Genomic DNA, 1027 nt, shown 5'->3' with positions numbered 1-1027 from the left:
CAAAATCCGTCGCTTCGGCCTGCATAACTTGCCAAAAAAAATAGGCTGGGTTGAAAATTGAGACTGTCAAGCTTAAAAAACCCGCCTAACCTGTACACCTAATCCATGGATTTTGGTGGCCTACAAAATCAAAACACTGCAAATGGATAATGGAAAGGAGTACACTTCTCATACCTTTACAAAGATAAGAATGCAATATGGAATTGCCCATAGAATGAACTGCCCTTACACTCATGAGCAAAATGGGAGTATTGAACGAAAGCACAGGCATATAACAAAGATGGAACTCACTTTCCTCTCCCAAGCCTCAATGCCTCTAAAGTTTTAGGATGAAGCCTTTCTTACAGCCACTCACATCATAAACCAATTGTCCTCACCTGTTACTTACCAAAAATCACCCTATGAACTAATAAACAAACAACTCCCTGACTATACAGCTCTAAAGATCTTTGGCTGCTCATGTTACCCCCAGTTAAGACATTATCAGCCTCATAAGTTTGCCGTCAAAACCTCAAAGTGTCTATTCTTGGCTATTCACCCTTTTACAAAGGCTACAAGTGTCTAACCCAATCTGGCAAGATAATAATCTCTAGGCATGTCCTATTTGACGAGACTAAATTTTCCTTCCCTGCCCTCTTTTTCGACAATCAAGACCCCACCTGTGCTGTACCATATTAGCCCCACACTATATCAATCCAACTCACCAAACCTATTATATATCCATCAGCCCCTACTTTCTAACACACAACACAGCAACCCCAGCCCTGTGTCATTCCCCTTCTTTTAAACCCACCTGTCTCAACCCAGCAACCAGTTAACCCTCGTTAACTCATCCCACTCATAACACTACTCTCCCTTCCAATTCCCATACCATAGAGCTCATTGCCAGTACTACTAATATTGATCCTTGTTCATTATCTAATAATACAAATTTATTCCCTTCTACTATTGTGTTTCGCTCTTGTTCTACTGCAGGGTAAACTGAGATGAATTATCAGCCAGCACTTACACACCCTTGGACGCACCC

The sequence above is a fragment of the Arachis hypogaea genome, chromosome 14, assembly GCF_003086295.3.
Source record: "Arachis hypogaea cultivar Tifrunner chromosome 14, arahy.Tifrunner.gnm2.J5K5, whole genome shotgun sequence".
NCBI classification, from domain to species: domain Eukaryota; kingdom Viridiplantae; phylum Streptophyta; class Magnoliopsida; order Fabales; family Fabaceae; genus Arachis; species Arachis hypogaea.
Note: the sequence above shows the minus strand (reverse complement) of the source record.